The sequence below is a fragment of the Suncus etruscus genome, chromosome 16 (assembly GCF_024139225.1).
Source record: "Suncus etruscus isolate mSunEtr1 chromosome 16, mSunEtr1.pri.cur, whole genome shotgun sequence".
Taxonomy (NCBI): domain Eukaryota; kingdom Metazoa; phylum Chordata; class Mammalia; order Eulipotyphla; family Soricidae; genus Suncus; species Suncus etruscus.
This window is the reverse complement of record NC_064863.1, coordinates 84367170-84375482: the sequence shown is the minus strand read 5'-3', so window position 1 is coordinate 84375482 and position 8313 is coordinate 84367170. Positions and strand designations below refer to the sequence as shown.

General features: G+C 36.6%; 1 non-coding gene across 1 annotated transcript; it reads left to right on the top strand.

The window, feature by feature from the left end:
- The first annotated feature begins 7746 nt into the window (after positions 1-7746).
- LOC126032746 (small nucleolar RNA SNORA51) lies at positions 7747-7883 on the top strand. The gene has a single exon (XR_007503962.1). It is a non-coding gene; the product is annotated as a small nucleolar RNA SNORA51 (small nucleolar RNA).
- Positions 7884-8313: the final 430 nt, after the last annotated feature.

Genomic DNA, 8313 nt, shown 5'->3' with positions numbered 1-8313 from the left:
ACAACATGCTGCTGGCAGCTTTTGTCCAGCAGCGCCAGCTGTGCTTCAATGAATCCTGCTTCAGGAAAATAGGTAAACACGGGCCAGCGCACAGTGAAATATGAAGAAATGGTGAGAGCACACAAGATGCATGTATGGAGAACAGTATTCTGAGTTTTATATTTAAACTAAGAGGTTTTATAAGGAATACAATCACCAGTCACAGGTCTAAAAAGAATGGTCACATTACAACAGAAACTAACAGTGTACATTGTTTGATCTTTGAAAGAATATACAGGCTCTAGGTGGTTTGTAACCATAGAATAGAATACAGTCCAGTTAAGATCCCAGAGGATAAAAGGAAGGCAAACTTTTACATTTCAAAGTACTGTAATTTCTCTCTGGTGTGGGTGTCATACTGATGTAAATTAAGAGATTAGCAAGACGCCTGTTTTCCTATAATACATTTCCTTTATCTAAGGGAACAGGTTTCTAGCTTAGGGGCTAAGACCAAAGTCCTAAAACCTGGTTTAGAAAGAGATAAACTGTATGAAAGGGGGTACAGAATTTATATCTAGTAAAATTCAATAGCCTAGTCCTATACGGGTCAAATCTTTTTGGAGTGTAAATTAGTTAGCAGATATTCAAAGTGACTAGGGAAATCCCTGAAGCAAAGCAATCCTATCTGTTACAAACCGCTATGGTGTTTAAAGACAAGGAGAGAAGAAACTGATTTTTTTGATGCTGAGTTTTTCAGGTAAAGTTAAATTTAAGCAGGTCTTTATTGCCTGTAAAAATCCTTATGTTAGGATGAGAAAGGTTTTACTATATACACAGCAGAAGGGAACATGTGTATGTATCAATTAAATGTTTGTAGTAAAGAAGACAAAATGTCAGTTTCATTAACACAACATCTCATTCAATTATCCACATGGAGAGGGAAGACTCAGTTGGCCTATTGGTGGGAGATCTCAGGAATCTTCCAGCCATCCACACTTGAGGGAAAAGACTTCTCAGTGGGCCTGCTGGTAATATTTCCTCAGCAATTTTTGACCAGGTCTTCTGACTGACTTTCTCTAGAAATATTAAGATTCCTATTATGTTAATGCTATGATATCAGGCAACTCCTGTAGCCAAGAAACAGAAGTAGAAATATTAAGGAAATGTGGACTATAATGACTATATTTGCAATTCCATGCTTTATGTTATAGTTATTTAAATTCTAGGAAAAGTCATTGGAAAAAAGTTCTAGATGAAAATTTCCTAACATGTATAGGGAAATGGAAGAACTTATTCAAGAGAACGTATGCCAAATTAAGCAAATTAACAATGAAACCTTTTATAATTAAAATGCAAAAACTAAAGATAGAGACAATCCCCTTGAAACTGTAAAAGAGAAGAACATTTTTACACAAAAAGGAAAAGAATAAGATTGACAGCAGGTAAATTACAGCAGGTAAATATCCTAGAAGCAAGAAGACAATTTATGGGAATGGAACGATAGTACAGCAGTAGGGCATTTGCTTTGCATGTGGCCTACAAAGGACAGACCCAAGTTGGTATTCTGGCATCTCATATGGTTCCGTGAGCCTGCCAGGAGAGACTTTTGTGCTCAGAGCCAGGAATAACCCCTTAGTACAATTGGCATGATCCAAAAATAAAAGCAAAAGCAAAAATAAATAAAAATAATTTAATAAATAAATTTAATAACTAAAAATAATGTAATGGCATATAAAATAAATGAATGAATCAAAAAATTTACCAAGCAAAATTATCACTTAAAGTTAAAGCAAAAATTAAAAAAAATTTTTCAATCAGGGGCCAGAGAGATAGCATGGAGGTAGGGCCTTAGCCTTGCCTGTAGAAGGATGGTGGTTCGAATCCTGACATCTCAATGGTCTCCTGAGCTTTCCAGGAGTGATTTCTGAGAGTAGAGCCTGGAGTAACCCCTGAGTGCTGCTGAGTGTGACCAAAAACAAAAAAATTCTTAAACAGCAACTAAGTCAGAATTTTATTTTTTAATATCTTTATTTAAACAACTTGATTACAAACATAAATGTAGTTGGGTTTCAGTCATATAAAGAACACCCCGTTGCACTGGTGCAACATTCCCACAACCAATGTCCCTTCTCCCTCCTCCCTACCCTACCCCCACCTGTACTCTAGACAGGCTTTCCACTTCCTTCCTTATTCAAATTGTTATGATAGTTGTCAGTGTAGTTATTTCTCTAGCTGCACTCACCACTCTTTGTGGTGAACTGAATGTCATCAGCTGGACCTTCCAGCCCTCATCTCTTTTGTCTCTGAGAGTTATTGTAAAAATGTCTTTTATTTTTCTTAAAACACATAGATGAGTGACACTATTCTGTGTTAATCTCTCTCCCTTTGACTTATTTCACTCAGCATAATAGATTCCATGTACATCCATGTATAGGAAAATTACATGAAAACTTCATTTCTCCTAAAGGCTGCATACTATTCCATTGTGTATATATACCACAGTTTTTGTTTTTAATTATTTTTATTATTAATATCTTTATTTAAACACCTTGATTGATGTTGGGTTTCAGTCATGTAAAGAACATCCCCCTTCACCAGTGCAACATTCCCATCACCGATGTCCCAAATCTCCCTCTGCCCCACCTCACCCCCACCTGTACTCTAGAGAGGCTTTCCAATTCCCTCATTCATTCACATTGTTATGATAGTTCAAAATGTAGTTATTTCTCTAAATGCACTCACCACTCTTTGTGGCGAGCTTCATGTCATCAGCTGGACCTTCCAACCATCCTCTCTTTGTCTCTGAGGATTATTGTAAAAATGTCTTTTATTTTCCTTAAAACCTATAGATAAGGGAGACTATTCTGCCTCTATATCTCCCTCTTACTTATTTCACTCAGCATAATGGAATCCATGTACATCATGTATAGAAAAATTCCATGAATTCGCCTCTCCTGATGGCTGCATAACATTCCATTGTGTATATGTACCACAGTTTTTTTTTTTAGCTATTCATCTGTTGAAGGGCATCTTGGTTGTTTTCAGAGTATGGCTATTGTAAATAGTGCTGCAATGAACATAGGTGTGAGGAAGGGATTTTTGTATTGCATTTTTGTGTTCCTAGGGTATATCCCTAGGAGCAGTATAGCTGGATCATATGAAGTTCAATTTCCAGTTTTTGGAGGAATCGCCATAGCACTTTCCATAAAGGTTGGACTAGATAGCATTCCCACCAGCAGTGAAAAAGACTTCCTTTCTCTCCACATCCCCACCAGCACTGCTTGTTCTCACTCTTTGTAATGTGTGCCAATCTGTGTGACGTGAGATGGTACCTCATTGTTGTTTTGATTTGCAATCTTCCTGATGATTAGTAATGGGGAGAATTTTTTTCATGTGCCTTTTGGACATTTGTATTTCTTCTTTGACAAAGTGTCTTTTCATTTCTTCTTCCCATTTTTTGATGGAATTAGATGTTTTTTCTTTTAAAGTTCGGTTAGTGCCTTGTATATTTTGGATATTAGCCCCTTATCTGATGGGTATTGGATGAATAGTTTCTCCCATTCAGTGGGTGTCTCTTATATCCTGGGCATTGTTTCCTTTGAGGTGCAGAAGCTTCTCAGCTTAATATATTCCCATATGTTTATCTGTGCTTCCACTTGTTTGGAGAGTGCAGTTTCCTACTTGTAGAAATCTTTAGTCTCAAAGTCAAGGAGTGTTTTACATACATATTGCTTTTATTACATTATGGTTTCAGGTTTGATATCAAGGTCTTTAATTCATTTGAATATTTCCTTCATAGGTGATATTAGCTGGAGGGGGGGTCTAAGTTCGCTTATCTGTGAGGTGCTGCCGAGTTGTGCCAACACCACGTGTTGGAGGAGGCTTTCCCTGCTCCATTTAGTATTTATTGCTTCTTCATTAAAAATTAAAAGATTGTATGTCTGGGGAATATTCTATGAGTACTTGAGCCTATTCCACTGATCTGAGGGTCTGTCTGTATTCCAATACCATGCTGTTTTGATAATTATTGCTTTGTTATATAGTTTAAAGTTAGGGAAAATGATGCCTCCATATTTCTTTTCCCAAGAAGTGCTTTAGCTATTTGAGGGTGTTTATTGTCCCAAGGGAATTTCAGAAGTGTTTAATCCACTTCTTTGAAAAAGTCATGGATATCTTTAGAGGAATCACATTAAATCTATACCATGCTTTGGGAAGTACTGTCATTTTAATGACGTTAATCCTGCCAATCCATGAGCAGAGCACATATTTCCATTTCCTAGTGTCCTCTCTTATTTCTTGAAGGAGTGTTTTATAGTTTTCTTTGTATAGGTCTTTCACGTCTTTAGACATGTTGACTCCAAGATATTTGAGTTTGTGTGGCACTAATGTGAATGGGGCTGTTTTCTTAATGTCCATTTCTTCCATCATTGTTGGTATATAAAAAAGGCCATTCATTTTTGTGTTTTAATTTTGTAGCCTGCCACCCTACTATATGAATCTATTGTTTCTAGAAGCTTTTTGGTGGAGTCTTTAGGGTTTTCTAAGTAGGGTATCATGTAATCTGCAAATAGTGAGATTTTAACGTTTTCCTTTCCTATTTGGATTTGCTTGATATCTTTTTCTTGTCTAATCGCTATAGCAAGTACTTCCAGTACTATGTTGAATAGCAGTGATGAGAGAGGACAGCCCTGACTTGTACTGGAATTCAGAGAAAAGGCTTTTAGTTTTTATCCATTGAGGATGATATTTGCCACTGGCTTGTGGAAGATGGCCTTAACTATATTGAGAAAGGTTCCTTTCATTCCCAACTTGCTGAGAATTTTTATCAAGAATGAGTGTTGGACCTTATCAAATGCTTTCTCTGCGTCTATTGTTATGATCATGTGATTTTTATCTTTCTTGTAGTTGATGTTGTGTATTATGTTGATAGATTACGGATGTTAAGCCATCGTTGCATTTCTGGGATGAAAGCTACTTGATTGTAGTGAATGATTTTCTTGATAAGGCATTGGATCCTATTTGCCAGGATTTTGTTGAGGACCTTTGCATCTGTGTTCATCAGGAATATTGGTCTGTAATTTTCTATTTTGGTTTGGCATCAAGGTGATATTGGCTTCATAAAAGCTATTTGGAAAACTACCCGTTTTTCTAATTTATGTAAGAGCTTGACCAGGATTGGTTGTAGTTCCTCTTGAAAGGTTTAAAAGAATTCACTAGTGAATCCATCTGGTCCTGAGCTTTTATTTTTGTGCAAACCTTTGATTACCATATAATTTTCTTAATGGCGATGGGGGTGATTAGATATGCTACATCTTCCTTTTTTATTTATGCAAAGTTATAGGAGACAAAGAATCTATCCATTTCTTCCAGATTCTCATATTTGGTGGCATAAAGTTTCTCAAAGTAGTCTCTGATTACCCTTTGAATCTCTGCAATAGTTGTAATGATCTCCCTCTTTTCATTTCTCTTACTGGTTTTAAGTTTCTCTCTAGTTCTTTTGAGTTTTGCCAATGGTCTATCAATCTCGTTTATTTTTTAAAGAACCAACTTCTGCTTTTCTTGATTTTTCAGATTGTTTATTGGGCTTCCAAGTCATTGATTTCTGCTCTAGGCTTTGTTGTTTTTTTCTGTCTCCCTATTTTTTTGGTTCCTTTTGTTGATCATTTTCTAATTTTATGAGCTGCGTCATTAGGCTATTGAAGTATGCCTGCCCTTCTTCCTTCCTGATGTGTGCTTGCAAAGCTATAAATTTTCCTCTAAGTACTGCTTTTACTGTGTCCCATAGATTCTGATAGTATGTATTTATATTGTCATTTCTTTTGGGAAAGTTTTTATTTTCTCTTTAATTTCATCTCGGACCCACTGGTTTTTCAGTAGCAGGCTCTTTAATTTCAGAGCCTTGTGGTCAGCAAAGTTAGCCTACAAAATTTTTTTCCTTTTGATTTTATGAAGGTAAGTTTTATGTGCCAGCATGTGTCTATCCTGGAGAATGACCCATGTACATTGGAGAAGAATGTATATCCTGGTTTCTGGGGATGGAGTGTCATATATATATATATATTCTAGCCCTGAAAAGAGAACTGGAAGAAAGAGAATTATACTTTCTTCCAGTTCTCTTTTCAGGGCTAGAATAGTTATGTTGGGTTTCAGTCTGATTACCTATCAAGTGCTGAAAGGGCCATGTGAGGTTTCCCACAATTATTGTGTTATTATTGTTGTCCTCTTTCAAATTTGTCAATAAATGTATTAGATAATTTCTGGTCTTTCATTGGGTGCATATATGTTTAGTAATCTGATTTCTTCCTGTTGCATATATTCTTTGATTAGTCTGAAGTGTCCAACTTTGTCCCTAGAACTTTTCTGAGTTTAAAGTTTGTGTCATCAGATATTAATATGGCCACCCCAGCTTTTTTAAAGGTGTTGTGTGTTTGGATGATTTTCTTCCAGCCTTTGATTTTGAGTCTGTTTGTTCTGACTATTCAGGTGTGTTTCTTGTAGGCAACAGAAGTTTGGATTCATCCCTTTGATCCATTTAGCCACTCTGTGTCTCTTAACTGGTGCATTTAGTCCATTGATATTGAGGGACATGATTGTCATGGAATTTAATGTCATCTTTGTGTATAAGTTGGGCATGTCTGATGGTCTATCTTGTCTTAAAATATACCTTTCAGATTTTCTTTATGGATGGTTTTGCATTTGTGAAGTTTCTGAGCTGTTGCTTATCTATGAAACTTTGTATCCTTCCTTCAAACCTGAACGTTAGTCAGGCTGAGTGCAGTTTTCTAGATGAAGCCTCCTTTTATTCAGTCTTGTCACAATAACCCACCACTGTCTTTTGGCCTTGATAGTTTCTTGTGACATGTCTGCTGTAAATTTTATGGATACTCCTCCTTTGAATGTAATTTCCCTTTTGGATCTTGCTGCTTTCAGTATTTTATCTCTATCTGAGGATTCATCATTGTGAGTAGGATGTGTATTGGGGTGTTTTTCTTTGGGTCTCTTTTAGCTGGTACTCTTTAGGCATACAGGATTTGATTGCATGCAGTCTTTAGCTCTGGGAGTTTCTCTGTGATGATGTCTTTGTTGATTCTTCCTGGGGATCCCCTTCCTGGGCCTTTGGGACTCCATTATTCTTATGCTATTTCTTTTAGTTTATCTAAGACTTCTATTTTCATCTGTTCACATTCTTTGAGTAGTTTTTTCATTGTATGATCATTTGTCTTAAGGTTATTTTCCAATCTCTTCTGCTGTATAAAGTTGTTCTGCTTTTTCATTTTCCATTTCATTGATTCTGTCCTGGGCTGATGTTACCCTGTTGGAGAGGCTTTCCATTGAGTTTTTCCGTTCAGTTGCTGTGGTTTTCAGATCTGTTATTTCAGTTTGAAGTTTTCTGATTTCTGTCTTTGGGTTCTGTGAAGCTAAGAACTATTTTTACTTTGATTTCCATGAGGATCCTCCCTATTTCTATTCTAAACTCCTTATCTGAGAGGTTAATCAGATGGTTGGTATTTGTTGGGTCATCAGAGCTATCATCTTCATTCTCTGTGCATGGTGTTTGCCTGCGAGTTTTCCCCATTGTCACGCATGTAGTGTAGTTTTTTCCTTCATTTTATTGTGGGGTTCATTCGTTAGAAAAAGCACACTGTGGTAAGAATTAGGAGGCCTTTTCTTTTCTTTTTTGATTTTTTAATATATATAATATATATAATATATGTATATATATATAAAATCTTTCACCAGTGCAACATTTCCATGACCAATATCCCAAGTGTCCTTCCTCCCCACCCCACAGGCTGTGTTCTTTACACTGACTGTATAAAAAGAGGAGATACAGTAAATGCACCCCATATACACCTCAACGCAGGCCCTTTTCCTGGTCTGTATTGTGAATTGGGGACAAAAAAAAAAAAAAAAAAAGAAAAATCACACTGCCATGAATTGAAGCAGCATGCTCTTCTTGAGCCTTAGGAGAGTGATTTTGCTACGCCCTTCTCGGCCCGCTCAGGGGCGGTTCAGGACACAGAACAGTAGAGAAACATGCACAGTCTCTCCCAATTGGTAATAACACAGCTGGGGCAGATACCTCCAGCCTGACTCAAGGACAGAGGACCTGCTGTTCTGCAAGTAACTGCTGATAGCCAGTTTTCCTAAGGCAGAACTTTCAAGGACAATAAAAAGTTTCACAGAAAAAAATAAAGATTAAACAGAAAAATCAGCTATATTTATCATAGATACAAGGCAACAAATCCTTTCAAATAAATTTTTTCAAATGTTAGTGGTCATAAAATAGCAGAGTTTTGGGATCAGGAAACAAACCAATCGTTCTTGTTTGTT